This window comes from Rhinatrema bivittatum, chromosome 7 (genome assembly GCF_901001135.1).
Source record: "Rhinatrema bivittatum chromosome 7, aRhiBiv1.1, whole genome shotgun sequence".
NCBI lineage: Eukaryota > Metazoa > Chordata > Amphibia > Gymnophiona > Rhinatrematidae > Rhinatrema > Rhinatrema bivittatum.
The window spans coordinates 307,099,435-307,115,233 of record NC_042621.1 but is presented as its reverse complement, the minus strand read 5'-3'; the positions used below and the strand labels follow the sequence as shown (position 1 = coordinate 307,115,233).

The following is a 15,799-nucleotide window of genomic DNA, read 5'->3' as shown; positions in this document are numbered from 1 at the left end:
TCCAGTTTCTTGTTAACTAGCGATGGTCCTTCTCCAGGGTCCTCTTTAGTGAACAGAGAACTGAAGTATTCGTTTAATATTTCTGCCATTTCTTCATCTCTCTCCACACATTGATCCTTTCCACCTTTCAAGTTCACTAAACCACTTTGAACTTTTCTCTTTTCGCAGATGTATCTGAAAAATGTTTTTGTCACCTCTCTTTACCTCCTTGGCAATCCTCTCTTCTGCTTGATTTTTGCCGTCTTGATTAATTTCTTCATCTCCCTCAGTTCTACCAGATATTCTTCCTTGTGCTCCTCCCTTTGGGATCTTCTATATTTCTTGAACGCTGTTCTTTTAGCCTTTATTTTGTCAGCCACCTCCTTTGAGAACCAGATAGGTTTCATTTTTCTTTTCCTTTTCTTTACTTTTCTAACATATAGAGTAGTTGCCTTGGTGATTGCTCCTTTTAGATTGGTCCACTGTTGATCCACATCTCTCTCATTCTCCCAGCCTTTTAGTTCTTCCTACAGGTACTTCCCCATTTCATCAAAGTCCGTGTGCTTCTTTTCCGTATCCTTTTTGTGATATTAAACGATACCGTTTGATGATCACTGGTGCTGAGGTGGGCGCCCACCTGGACATCAGAGACATTATCTCCATTAGTGAGCACTAAGTCGAGTATAGCTCCTTCTCTCGTGGGTTCCATTACCATTTGTTTGAACAAATCCTTGCTGTAGCTACGCAATGTTAGGTTCTATCTTAGGAGCTATCACCCAGGAAAGAGATCTAAGCCTCATAGTGGATAACACATTGAAATCATCGGCCCAATGTGCTGTGGCAGTCAAAAAAGCAAACAATGTTAGGAATTATTAGGAAGGGAATGGTGAATAAAACAGAAAATGTCATAATGCCTCTGTATCGCTCCATGGTGAGACCGCACCTTGAATACTGTGTACAATTCTGGACACTGCATCTCAAAAAAAGATATAATTGCGATGGAGAAAGTGCAGAGAAGGGCGACCAAAATGATAAGGGGATGGAACAGCTCCCCTATGAGGAAAGGCTGAAGAGGTTAGGGCTGTTCACTTTGGAGAAGAGACGACTGAGGGCGGATATGATAGAAGTCTACAAAATCATGAAAGAACTTGAACAAGTTAATGTAAATTGGTTATTTAGCTCTCAGATAATAGAAAGAATAGGGGGCACTCCATGAAGTTAGCAAGTAACACATTTAAAACAAATCAGAGAACATTCTTTTTCACTCAGCGCATAGTTAAGCACTGGAATTCATTGCCAGAGGATGTGGTTAGTGCAGTTAGTGTAACTGGGTTTAAGAAAGGTTTGGATATGTTCCTAGAGGATAAATCCATAAACTGATATTACAGTAATTAATAAGCAACAGTAACTTGTGATTTATCTAATGTTTGGGTACTTGCCAGGTTCTTAGGGCCTGGATTGGCCACTGTTGGAAACAGGATGCTGGGCTTGATGGACCCTTGGTTTGACCCAGTATGGTGTATCTTATGTTCTTATATTCACCTCCGCCTCCCCTTTTTAAAATACAAGATCTGTCCATGTGTGTCATGTACAAAATTCAGTGGAATTAATTTTTTCATGAATAACCAGAGTGAGAAACCAAACAACTGGGCATAATATTTAACTTAAGCAAGGCATAGGAGACTTTCCTGAAAAAAGACAGGACACAAAGTCCTGCTGCAAAACACACACACACACACACACACACACACACACTAATTCAGTACTGTGTGTACATGTACTGCATATACACACATATTCAGAATCAGACACACTAATTCCGTATTGTACATAGGTTTACTGCAAATACACAGATACACACACACTCAGACACTTGAATTCTGTATTGTAGATAGGATTTCTGCACACTCATACTCAGACACACTTATTCTATATTGTGCATGTTTACTGCATATATATACACACACACATTCAGACACACTAATTCTATATTCTACATTGGTTTACTGCACACTCACACTCAGACACACCAATTCTGTATTGTACATAGGTTTACCACACATACACAGACACACTAACACTCACACTAATTCTGTATTGTATATAGGTTTACTGCACACATACACACAGATACACGATGTCTGTATTGTACTTAGGTTCACTGCACACTCATACTCAGACACAGTAATTCTGTATTGTACATATGTTTACTACTCATACACACATACTCACACTCAGACACACTAATTGTATATTGTGTATACATTTACTGCATATATGCACACACACTCAGGCACATTAATTCTATATTGTACATTGGTTTACAGCACACACTCAGCCACATTAATTCTGTATTATACATAGGATTACTGCACACTCAGACAAACTAATTCTGTATTTTACATAGGCTTACTGCACATACACAGACACAATAACACTTAGACACACTTATTCTGTATTGTACCCAGGTTTTCTGTACACACACACACACACTACTTCTCTGTTGTACATAGGTTTACTAAATACTCATACTCAGATACAGTAATTCTGTATTGTGTATATATTTACTGCACATATACACACACACACACACTAATTCTGTATTGTGCATATGTTTACTGCACATATACAAACACACATAATCAAACTAATTCTGTATTGAACAAATGTTTATCACACATACACAGACACAGACACACACACACTAATTCTGTATTGTTTATATTTATTGCACACTCACATTCAGACACACTAATTCTGTATTTTATTTGTTTGTTTATTTATTTATTTATTTATTTTAACATGTTTTGTATTCCGTATAATCTGTTTTGGCACCATAACGGTTTACAGGACAAAAATATTAGTAAAGTAACATTAGAGTTTTAACATAGAATTTCCTAGCTCATGTTGGGTAACATTGGGGGAGGTAATAGTGGGTTAAGTTTATATAGGGAAAAATGCTCTTAGATGACTATTGTAGATTTGGTGGTTGTGTTGATCTTTCATGGGTTGACAGGGTGGTGTCTCTGTTTTCTTGGTATTGTCTGGTTGGGAGTCTGCTGGTGTTGGTGGTTAAGTTCATCTGAGAAGGCTCTGGTAAAAAGCCAGGTTTTTAAGTCTTTTTTGAATGTTTTGGTGTCAAATTGAGTTCTTAGATTTCGGAGTTCCAGAGGGATGGGCTGGCGATGGATATAGCTCTCTCTCTCTCTTGGGTTGATGATAGATGCGTGAATTTTGCGTGAGGAATTTTGAGGAGGCCTTCATTCATTGAGCGAAGGGTCCTTTTTGGAGCATGCGGTTCGATGTGTTCAGTTAGCCAGTAGTTTTGTTGTCCTGTGCTTAATTTGTGGAGGATTGATAAAGCTTTGTATTCTATTCTGTATTTAATTGGGAGCCAGTGCAAGGATGTGAGAGTGGGATGCAATGTGTTCTTGTTTCTTGGTTCCTGAAAGAATCCTGGCGGCTGCGTTCTGCAGTATTTGGAGTGGACGGATGGTGGTAAAAGGGAGGCCAAGGAGTAGGGCGTTGCAATAGTCTAGGTTTGTAAAACGAGGTAGTTGCAGGACTGTTCTAAAATCGTTTTGTGTGAGGAAGGGTTTGAGACGTCTGAGAGTCAGTAATTTGTGATAAACTTCTTTGATTTTATTTGTTATATGGGTTTTGAAGGATAATTCTTTGTCAATTGTAATTCCAAGGTTTCTGGATTGGTCAACAGGAGAGATTGTTGTTTCTGGGTTTTCAGTTTTGAGTGGTTGCCTGGGTGATTCATTGATTTTTTTGTTTTTTACATATGTTTACCACATATACACAAGCACACTTAGACGCACTAACTCTGTATTGTACATAGGTTTACTGCACACACACACATTCACACTCAGATGCACTAACTCTGTATTGTACATAGGTTTACTGCACAAACACACACATTCACACTCAGATGCATTAATTCTGTATTGTTCATAGGTTTACTGAACACTCACACTCCTTCACACTATTTCTGTATTGTGCATAGCTTTACTGCACATACGCAGACACACTCACACAGATATACTAATTATTTACTGTACATTTGTTTTCTGCACATGGACAGACACACACACATCCAGACACACTAATTCAGTATTGTATAGTTTTACTGCACATACACAGTCACACTGGAATTCTTTATTGTACATAGGTTTACTACACCCTCACACACACACACACACACAAGTACACTAATTCTATGTTGTACACAGATTTACTGCACACACACTCGCATTCAGACATTTTAATTCTGAAGTGTACATAAGTTTACTGCACGAGCACACACACACTCAGACACCATAATTCTGTATTGTAAATAGGTTAACTGCACACACACACACACTCAGACAAACTAATTCTATATTGTACAAAGGTTTTCTGCACACACACACACACACAAACTAATTCTATATTCTACAAAGGTTTTCTGCATGCACACACATACACACACACACTCACACACACTCAGACACACTAATTCGGTATTGTACATAGGTTTACCGCACATATGTAGACACACTAACCCTCAGACACACTAATTCTGTATTGAACACAGGTTTACTACACATACACAAACACACACTCAAACACACAAATTCTGTGTTGTAAATAGATTTATTACAAATAAACATACACACACTCATACACATTCACACAGACATGCTAATTCTATATTGTACATAGGCTTATTGCACATTCACACATACACTCAGACACAATAATTCTGTATTGTACATAGGCTTACTGCACACTCACATTCAGACACACTAATTCTGTATTGTACATAGGTTTTCTACACACACACACTCACACAGACATGCTAATTCTATATTTTACAGAGATTTAATGAACACACAGACACTCATACTCACTAATTCTATATTGTACATAGGTTTACTGACATACACAAACAGATACACTAATTCTGTATTGTATTGTACATAGTTTTACTGCACACACACTCAAACACACTAATTCTGTATATATAGGTTTAGTCCACACACTCACATAGATACACTCATTCCATATTGTATATAGGTTTACTGCAAGCACACACACACACTAATTCTGTATTGTACATAAGTTTACTGTGCACAAACACTGACTTATACACACTAATTTTGTACTGTACATAAGTTTGTTGTGCACACACAAGACTTACACACACTAATTCTTTTTTTTTTTTTTTTTAATCTCTTTATTAATTTTTCCATTACAATACAAATAAGGATTTACCTTACCGTAAGGTATAGCATTTAAAGATACAAACATAACAAGTAAAACTTTGTATACATCTCATTAATCCAAAAAATTTTGCTATTACCTTATTGTACCATGCAATCTAGGAGATCCATCTAATATTCAAATGGAGCATCTTAAAACTTACAAATCTAAATAAAGAAATTTAGAAAGTAGTGGGGATTTCAGTCATATCCCTGAGTTTACAACAGAAAATTTAAGCAGATATCTCTTTAGATAACAAAAATTTTTCCAATTGCTCAGGCTCCATAAACACATACCGTGTATTATCTATTGTTAGAACACATTTACATGGAAATTTAATCAATATACGTGCTCCTAGAGCACGTGCTCTGGAACATAGACTCAAGAATCTTTTTCTACGTATCTGTGTCGCTCTAACTACATCCGGGTAAACCCATATCTTTTCTCCTAAGTACAATTTATTCCTGCACTTAAGAAAATTTTTCAACAAATTATCCCTATCAATTGCTATAGCAAATGTCACTAGCAATGTTCCCCTTTTCTCTATCTGTTCTTCCTGAGAAGTTTCTAAAAAACCAGAAAGGTCTTCTAGGGGGGACATTGTCATTGGTTTTTGTTGAGTAGTATTTTTTTCTACTTCTCCTTCACCTAATTTAATTGATTCAGGTAAAAAGTAAGCTTTAATTATATTAGGTAAATTGGTGGAAGAGTAGGAGAGCACTTCCCGTAGGTATTTATTTAACTGTTCGTTAGGCGAAATAAGTTTACATTTGGGGAAGTTTATCATTCTCAGATTATTATATCTGAGACTGTTCTCTAATTTCTCAATTCTTTTATCTGATCTAGTTTCCCCTTGGATCAAATTTGCTTGAATCTCTTTCATCTGGTCAACTTGAGTATCCAATTTTTGTATTTTCACTGAATTAGATAATACTACTGGATTTACTATTGTTGATTGGTCTTGAAAACCTTGAAATGCCTTATTTAAAGAAATAATTGTTTTTTCAAAAACGGACACAGCATTCCACAATACATCCAGGGTAACTACTTCAGGCTTTTCTAACAATGTAATCTCTGGTATGCTTACAGGAGCTCTCTGAGAGAATTTTACTTGACTGCCTATTGCTGTTGAACTTTCCCCTTCTATGGTTACTGGCTGCAAAATGCCAGTTCCAAGAATTGTCCCGATGTTAACTTCTTTCAAGGCAGACAAAACTTTGTCGCCCTGAATCTGTCCATTCTTTACAATGGCTGTTGCTCCCTCGAACACTTCTCCCATCTGTGACATCTTCGGTCTCAGGGGTCTGCAGTATCAGCCATTGTATCATGGACTGGCGAGGAAGGGGTCTCAGGAGCCCCAGGGCTCAAAGATGTTTCGTCAAAGAGTTCAGGGAGCTGCTCCTGCTCCGATGACCCAGCTGACTCTCCTGGGGCAGTCCCCACTGCGGGGTAGAACTCCTTTATCTTCGTTTGAATCGGGGAAGACTGACTTGGGGTCGAGGTTCCCTCCCTCAGCTTCCCCTTTCTCTTTGTATGCGGCATTAAGTTCACTAGAAAAGTACCAAACAAAGTATTTGAGTTCCACTTACCAACTCCCTTCTATTTATATTTGGATCTCCTATGGAGGTTACTTGTTCGAGGAGGAGAGTATCTTCTATTTAGAAGTAATTTAAATTCAAAAGAGAACTTTTTGGCAGACTTTTAATCCAAAGCCGCGCGCCCCTTCGGCGCGCGCGGCTTAGGCAGCGTGCCGGCGTCGACTGTGCGCCGCTCCAAGCTGGGTTTTATTAGCTGGGTCACGGTGGGGGCGGAAGTGACGTCACGCCCCTCCTCACGCCGGGACTCCGAGTCAGTTCTTCAGACTCTTTTTTACAGGGAAAGCCTCCTTAGGTCAGAAAACGAGTCCTTCACCTCCTCTTTCCAGGTAACCACGACTGTACACCGCTCCAAGCTGGGTTTTATTAGCTGGGTCACGGCGGGGGCGGAAGTGACGTCACGCCCCTCCTCACGCCGGGACTCCGAGTCAGTTCTTCAGACTCTTTTTTACAGGGAAAGCCTCCTTAGGTCAGAAAACGAGTCCTTCACCTCCTCTTTCCAGGTAACCACCTACACACACTAATTCTGTACTGTACATAAGTTTCCTGCAGACACCACACTCAAACGCAAACTAATTCTGTATTGTAGATAGGATTACTGCATGTGCACACATACTCACAATCACTAATTCTGTATTGTACATAGGTTTCTTGTAGATACACATACTGAAACTCAGAACCACTAATTCTGTATTGTAGATAGGCTTACTGACATACACACACACACACACACATACTCAGATACACTAATTCTGTATTGTTCATAGGTTTACTGCACACTCACTTTCAGACACACTATGTTACGAGCGCACGCGGGCGCGGTCGTCGTAAGCGGGTGGTGGTGAGCCCTTGGGCCACGGCAGGACTCAAGGAGGAGCCCCAAGCCACACCGTGGGAGGTGAGCTGAGCAGGCATGGTGAGCCAGGCAGGCAGGAACAGAAGCAGGGAGTCCGACCCTCAGCCGGACCTGCATGCCCATGGTAGCCAACACGGGGATGTTGACTAATGAACGGTCCTCCGACTGTTCCCGGCCCTTTCGGACCTGCCGCAGGGAACGGCAATGGGCAGCAGGCCGGACAGAGGCGAGGGCAGACAGAGTCCTTAAACAGAAGACATCAGACGGGGCAGAAGCAGGCTGAAGCAAGACGGAGACATCAGGACAAGGGCTGAAGCGAGACACAGGAAAGATCCAGGCGAGCAGGAACTCCGATGCTGGGATACTCACATCCGAAGCCCCCTCGGCTGGCAGAAGCTCAAGAGCCCATGGGACGAATCCCTCCTTTTGGCCACTCCAGGGCCCAACAGGACAGAAGGCTCAGGAACCAGACGAGGATGTAGGTCAAGGCAGAGACAGGAAGACATCCGGGCAAGGGCTGAAGCAGACACTGTAGACAAGGCTGGACGGAAACATGGCACTGTCCATCAGGGCGCCCTACTCAGCCAGCACAGCTAGACTGGTCACGGACCACCCCGTCCCAGACGCGCCCTACACAGCCCAGGAAGGCTGGTGACGGACCACGCTGAAGAAAGGAGGGTGCAGGGAAACTCCAGGCAAACAGGAACTCCGATGCTGGGATACTCACATCCGAAGTCCTTACGGCTGGCAGGCACAGGAACAAACATCTAGGCAGAGACACTGGACAGGGATCCACCAAAGCATATGTGATCACGGAAGACCTGGATCAGCAAGGATACAGTCGACTGTAGGACCTGATCCGAAGGCCGACATCAGGACAGAGACAGGACAAGGAGCCATCAATACATGGAGGACCTGGATCGGCAAGGTTACAGGCAACTGTAATGCTCAATCCGAAGGCCCGACATCAAGGCAGAAACAGGACAAGGCGCCATCAAGACATGGAGGACCTGGATCAGCTAGGTTACAGGCGACTGTAGAGCCCGATCCGGAGGCCCTTTGCAAGTGAACAGAAAGTCCTTAAATACTGGAGGTAGAAGGCAACTCCCTGGGAGGAGCTTGCCAGGACCGCCCACCGCTGGTCCTATAACTAGGGTAGAGAGCTGCGGGCCAGCCCCTAGGGAAGGGCGTCGCCCAACAGGAAGTCCAAACGCTGAGGCATGCAAGCCACAGGCACAGCTAGGCCTCTCAGGCCCTGGAGCAAGTCCCGGATGGAACGTAGACGAGGCCCTGGCTTCAGAGCGGCCTCTGGAGGAAGGTAAGAGACCTCCTGTAGCGCAGCAGCAGGGGGGATCGCAACACACTAATTCTGAATTGTACAGAGATTTACTGCACACACATACACTCAAACACACTAATTCTGTATTGTAAATAGGTTTATTGCACACTCATATTAAATTACACTAATTCTGTATTGTTCATAGGTTTACTGCACGTGCCCAGACACACACGCACTTAGAAACATTAATTCTGTTTTGTATGTACATTTACTGCCCATATCAGACACACTCAAACATACTAATTCTGTATTGTTAAAGTTTACCATACATATACAGACACACTCACACACTTTTTCTGAATTGTACATGGGTTTTCTACACACACATACACACACAGACACATTAATTATATACTATACAAAGGTTTACTGCACTCACACATTCAGACTCACTAATAATAGAGTGTAGCTAGATTTACTGCACAAACACACACTCAGATACACTATCTCCTTATTGTAAATAGGCTTCCTGCACATACATACACATACTCACTCAGACACACTAATTCTATATTGTACATAGGTTTACTGCACCTACATACACACACACACACTCAGACACTCTAATTCAGTATTGTACATAGGTTTACTGCACACTCACATTCAGACTCACCAATTCTGTATTGTGCGTTCTTTTTCTGCACATACACACTCACCCCAACACACTAATTCTATATTGTACATAGGTTTAATGCACACACACACACACACACACACACAATGTCGTTCACTAATTCTTTATTGTACATAGGTTTCCTGCAGACACACACAGTCAGACACACTAATTCTGTATTGTAAATAGTTTTACTGCATACACACAATCAGACACACTAATTTAAAGTACTTAGTTTTACAGGACACACACACACATACACACTCAGACACACTAATTCTGTATCGTACATAGGCTTTCTGTGCTGTGGAGCGCTAGGAGAGCAGTCCCACTTACCAGGAGATGTGAGTTCTTGGGCCACGGCTCGACCCCAGAGGAACTCTGAAGAGGTGCCGCGGGAGGCAAGGCATACCCGAGCATGGGCTGGACAGGAGCGGGGCTGGACGGAAGACTGGAGACACTGACCCTCCTCCGGACCTGCACGCTTCGGAAGACCAACAACGCAATGATGGTCTTATGAACAGTCCTCCGACCGTTCCCAGCCCTTTCGGACCTGCCGCAGGGTACGGCAAGAAGCGGCAGGCCGAATGGCGTTCAGGGCAGCGAGGACCGGAACATGGAGATTCAGATGAGACTCAGGAACGAGGTACTTGGATGCACAGACGTAGACTCAGGCACAGACGAAGACTCAGGAACGAGGTACTAGGCTTTCAGAAGACTCAGGAACAAGGTACAAGGCTTGCATCATGAAGCGCCCTACTCAGCCCGCCCGTGGGGCTGGTCGCGGACCACGACATGGCTTGCCGCGAGGTACCAAGCGTACAGAAGACTCAGGAACGAGGAACCAGGGGTTCAGGAGGGCAAGACAGGATCACGGATGTCAGGATCAGGAGAAGCAACATCAGAGCTGGGTCACGAACATCAGGAACAAACATCTGGACTGGAACACAGATACTGGATCAGGAGACAGGCCTTAGGGCTGGCACACGGGCATCTGGAACAGCAGGTGAACATCAGGACTGGAACGTAGACAATAAGACGAGACGAGGAGCTCCAACGAAGAACAGGAAACACAGGACCTTGAAGAAGTGCTGGAACAAGGCCGACTCCTGGAGGGAAGGACAGCAGGATCCCAGGAGTGACCAACTCCTTGCGAAGGCCAAGCTGGAATGGACGCTGAGCTCTTTTGTAGGGCTGAAGAGGACAACGCCCAGGGAGGGGTCAGCAGGGGGCCACACCTGGCTGGCCCTCGCGCGCCCGCGCCTTAGGAAGCTGGAGAAGAGAGAGCTGGAAGCTGGTGGCGTCCTCAGCCACGTGGAAGGCCCGAGGAAGCCAGGCAGGCAGCGGAGCAGCCCTGCCCTGAACTGGAGAGATGGCAGGCTGCAGGAGCGGCTCCCAGCCGCGAAGGCTGAAGCTGGAAGGACAGGAAGCGAAGAAGGGCTGGCTGCAGGCAGAGCAGGGAGCTGAAGGTGACTGCAGGCACTGGCAGGGACAGCCTCCCTGCCGGCTGAAGACCCCGGCGTCGGCTGCAGCACGTCGGGGAGACACAGGAGCGGGCAGCGGGGGTCCCGACAGCGAGGGAGAGCTCGCGACGGGTCGGCTCCGCTGCGCAGAGCAAAAGGCAGCCGGGGAGGAGCCCGGACACAGCGGCAAGACTGCCGCGGAGGCAGCAGAGTCAGCGGCCCGACAGGCCACGTGAGGTAAGGAGCCTGCCCGCGCTCCTCACGGGCAGGACCGCAACCTTTCTGCACACACAGTCAGACACACTAATTCTTTATTATAAATAGGTTTACTGCAAACACACACATCTCGTTGTATACTGTACATTCTCACACACAAACATGCTCACACTCAGACACACAAATTCAATATAGCTTTATTGCACACACAGACGTACGGTACATTCTCACACACTACAACATTTAAACACATTCCTTGGGGCTAATTAGTTCTTTCCTGTTTGGACAATATGAATTGTATCAAGAACAGATTGGATTCTGCCAAGAGGAAGCAGGACTGTGCCAAGTTGTACGAGGAGCTCAGGCCAGAGGCGTCAAATGGGAAAGGAAGGAGAGGAGGTGACCCTTGGACCTGGAGTGACCGGATCAGCTTCTTCCAAGCACTGCGTTAGGCCCCGGCTATTACTCGCCAAGGTGCTCACTGATTTCCCTCACAATACAGAACTGCTGGGGATGGGCCAGCGGTTAGGAAGCCTTCTCTCTCGTTCTCTTTCTGGGGGAGCAGCTAGTTTGGGTCTCTCTCTCTCACCATTCCTAGAGCTCCTTCTTCCCATCTGTGAGAAGCCTGGATTGATGCCATGGACGGATGGTCCGTGCAGGCTGGGGGAGCTGGGAAAGCTCCTCCGCCACCTCTGCGCCAGCATTTTGTTTGGAAGGAAAGGTCTCCTTTTTAATGGGCTTGCGAGCTTGCGCCCTGAATGGAGAGTAGAGAAGGGGCTCCTCGCCTCAGGATTCTCTGACAAGTCGCAAGGACCGTCTCCTGCTCAAGAGGGAAGCCTCACCTTGATGACCACTGCACACAGGGACATTGTAAGAAAAAATAACAAATATGGGAAAACGAGGGACATGACTTTTTTTTTTAATATGTTAGTGGTAGAAGGAAGTGCAAAAGTTGCATTGTGAGACTCAGAGGTGAAGGGGAGGAATAAGCAGAGGCTGATGAGGAAAAAGCAGGATTGCTTAACAAATATTTCTCTTCAGTGATCACTGTGGAAGGTGCTGGAGCAGGGCCCCCATAAAACAAACACAAATAAGACTGGAAGTGGGGTAAACCTCAGTCGATTTTCACAACAGTGTGTTCCTGAGGAGATAACTAAACTTAAAGTAGATAAGGCGATGGGGCTGGATGGGATACTCTCGAGGGTACTAAGGGAGCTTAGAGAAGTCCTGGTGACGTTTTCAATGCTTCTTGTTACAGAAGACTGGAGATGGGCAGCTGTGATTCCTGTTCATAAATGTAGAAGTAAGGAGGAGCCTGGGAATTACAGACCAGTTAGTCTGACCTCTGTGATGAGCAAACTAATGGCATCGCTGATAAAACAGAGGATAGTTCAATTATTGGAATCCAATGGATTGCAAAAGCTGAGGCAGCAGAGGTAAGTCTTGTAGGACGAATCTGATCAACTTCTTTGATTGGATGGCCAGAGATTTTGATCAAGGGCAAATGCTAGCCATAGTGTACTTGATTTCAGCACTGATCCGCACAGAAGACTTATGAATAAATTGTGCGCCCTTGGTATGGATCCCGGAGCGACTGCCTGGGTTAGAAACGTCCTGAGTGGGAGGCGACAGAGGGGGGTGGTGAATGGCGATTTCTCTGAGGAGGAGGCTGTTACTAGCGCTGTGTCTCGAGAATCAGGCCTTGGACTGGTTCTTTTCAACATTTTTGTGAGCAATGTAACAGAAGAATTGTCAGGAAAGGTTTGTGTTTTTGCTGATGATACCAAAATTTGTAACAGGGTGGACAGCCATAGAGGAGTGGAAAACATGTGGAAAGATCTTGCGAAGCCAAGGTCTGGCAGTTAAGATTTAATGCTAAAAAGTGCTGAGTAATGCATTTAGGATACAAAACTGCTTCAACAGCATGGGAGAAGAATAAACTGATACTTCAAGCATATCCAGCATAGCTCCCTGCTTCAACAGCAGGGGAGAAGAAAAACAACCAATAAGGGCTGCATAACATAGTCTGGGTAAAACAAATAAGCATGGGAGTAGCTTGCTTATTGCGGCGGTTACCACCCCTACTACCCCTAACTTATCAGCTAGATATTCACTTGGATGCAGCTCCATCACTGCTTTCTGCATTAGTGGTGGGGGTGGAAGGGAAATAGAACCAGGAGCTAAGAGAAGCAGATAAGTATGAGAGAAAGAGGTGTGTGAGGCTTGCTGGGCAGACTGGATGGGCCATTTGGTCTTCTTCTTCTGCCGTCATTTCTATGTTTCTATGTAAAAACCCAAGAGAGAGGTGCAGTATTGGAGGAGAATCTCTTCTAAGCACAAAGATGGAAAGAAGGCAAAACGATTACCGGCATGGTTAAAAGGGGAGGTGAAAGAAGCTATTTTAGCCAAAAGATCTTCATTCAAAAATTGGAAGAAGGATCCAACAGAAGAAAATAGGATAAAGCATAAACGTTGGCAAGTTAAATGTAAGACATTGATAAGACAGGCTAAGAGAGAATTTGAAAAGAAGTTGGCTGTAGAGGCAAAAACTCACAGTAAAAACTTTTTAAATATATCTGAAGCAGAAAGCCTGTGAGGGAGTCAGTTGGACCGTTGGATGATCGAGGGGTTAAAGGGGCACTTAGAGAAGATAAGGCCATTGCAGAAAGATTAAATGATTTCTTTGCTTCGGTGTTTACTGAAGAGGATGTTGGGGAGGTACCCGTAATGGAGAAGGTTTTCATGGGTAATGATTCAGATGGACTGAACCAAATCACGGTGAACCTAGAAGATGTGGTAGGCCTGATTGACAAACTGAAAAGTAGTAAATCACCTGGACCGGATGGTATACACCCCAGAGTTCTGAAGGAACTAAAAAATGAAATTTCAGACCTATTAGTAAAAATTTGTAACTTATCATTAAAATCATCCATTGTACCTGAAGACTGGAGGATAGCAAATGTAATCCCAATATTTAAAAAGGGCTCCAGGGGCGATCCGGGAAACTACAGACCGGTTAGCCTGACTTCAGTGCCAGGAAAAATAGTGGAAAGTGTTCTAAAGATCAAAATCACAGAACATATAGAAAGACATGGTTTAATGGAACAAAGTCAGCATGGCTTTACCCAGGGCAAGTCTTGCCTCTCAAATCTGCTTCACTTTTTTGAAGGAGTTAATAAACATGTGGATAAATGTGAACCGGTAGATATAGTATACTTGGATTTTCAGAAGGCGTTTGACAAAGTTCCTCATGAGAGGCTTCTAGGAAAAGTAAAAAGTCATGGGATAGGTGGCGATGTCCTTTCGTGGATTGCAAACTGGCTAAAAGACAGGAAACAGAGAGTAGGATTAAATGGGCAATTTTCTCAGTGGAAGGGAGTGGGCAGTGGAGTGCCTCAGGGATCTGTATTGGGACCCTTACTGTTCAATATATTTATAAATGATCTGGAAAGAAATACGACGAGTGAGATAATAAAATTTGCAGATGACACAAAATTGTTCAGAGTAGTTAAATCACAAGCAGATTGTGATAAATTGCAGGAAGACCTTGTGAGACTGGAAAATTGGGCATCCAAATGGTAGATGAAATTTAATGTGGATAAGTGCAAGGTGATGCATATAGGGAAAAAATAACCCATGCTATAGTTACACAATGTTGGGTTCCATATTAGGTGCTACAACCCAAGAAAGAGATCTAGGCGTCATAGTGGATAACACATTGAAATCGTCAGTTCAGTGTGCTGCGGCAGTCAAAAAAGCAAACAGAATGTTAGGAATTATTAGAAAGGGATTGGTGAATAAAACGGAAAATGTCATAATCCCTCTGTATCGCTCCATGGTGAGACCGCACCTTGAATACTGTGTACAATTCTGGCCGCCGCATCTCAAAAAAGATATAATTGCGATGGAGAAGGTACAGAGAAGGGCTACCAAAATGATAAGGGGAATGGAACAGCTCCCCTATGAGGAAAGACTAAAGAGGTTAGGACTTTTCAGCTTGGAGAAGAGACGACTGAGGGGGGATATGATAGAGGTGTTTAAAATCATGAGAGGTCTAGAACAGGTAGATGTGAATCGGTTATTTACTCTTTCGGATAATAGAAAAACTATGGGGCACTCCATGAAGTTAGCATGGGGCACATTTAAAACTAATCTGAGAAAGTTCTTTTTTACTCAACGTGTTGCGGTCTCTGCCGCTTCCCCTTCTCTAGCCCTGAACAGTGCCTACCTCCGCTGCTGGAAACGCCACGTTCCGCGTGGCTGGGACTCCGGCAGCCCTGCCAGTTCCACGTGGCGGCCGCCATTGCTTGCCCGTCTCCCCGCTGCCTCGCGCGCGCGTGAGGACGCCCACTTTGTGCGCACTGCTCCCGGAAGTCTGGCCCCGCCTGTGCTGATGATGCCACGCCCTAAGCCTGATATAATCGGCGTCTGGACTCCTTCTCCTTGCCTTGCAACGAGGTTCACTACTGCCTAGTAGTTCTGAGTTGC

General features: G+C 44.1%; 1 long non-coding RNA gene across 1 annotated transcript in view; it reads left to right on the top strand.

The window, feature by feature from the left end:
- Positions 1–15,799, top strand: part of LOC115096043 — a 34,276-nt gene that overhangs the window by 7,852 nt on the left and 10,625 nt on the right. The window contains exon 2 of the long non-coding RNA XR_003857947.1: positions 12,570–12,747. This is a non-coding gene — a long non-coding RNA (uncharacterized LOC115096043). The remainder of the gene's footprint in view (positions 1–12,569; positions 12,748–15,799) is intronic.